This window comes from Sinocyclocheilus anshuiensis, unplaced genomic scaffold (assembly GCF_001515605.1).
Source record: "Sinocyclocheilus anshuiensis isolate Anshui unplaced genomic scaffold, SAMN03320099.WGS_v1.1 scaffold207, whole genome shotgun sequence".
Taxonomy (NCBI): domain Eukaryota; kingdom Metazoa; phylum Chordata; class Actinopteri; order Cypriniformes; family Cyprinidae; genus Sinocyclocheilus; species Sinocyclocheilus anshuiensis.
Window position 1 is genome coordinate 5,306,675 of NW_015551045.1, and position 208 is coordinate 5,306,882.

The 208-nt window shown below is 37.5% G+C and overlaps 1 protein-coding gene across 6 annotated transcripts in view; it reads right to left on the bottom strand.

Moving 5' to 3' along the window:
- The window catches only part of LOC107661739 (putative bifunctional UDP-N-acetylglucosamine transferase and deubiquitinase ALG13), a 20,845-nt gene that overhangs the window by 1,343 nt on the left and 19,294 nt on the right, over positions 1-208 (bottom strand). The window lies entirely within an intron of this gene.

Genomic DNA, 208 nt, shown 5'->3' on the forward strand with positions numbered 1-208 from the left:
GGCCGTTGCTGGGGTTTGCGGGGCCCCAGTGCAGGTTGTACCAGTGGGCCCTGTTTGAAACAGTTTAATTTGTATGTTCGTTCTATTTATTTATTTGTGCTATTTACACAATGTTTATGTTTTTTCAAGTTTGTAGGTGTCCAGATACAGAAACTGAATATTCAAATGTAAAATAGCACTGCATAGTCCTCACTGTAAATATTTTATA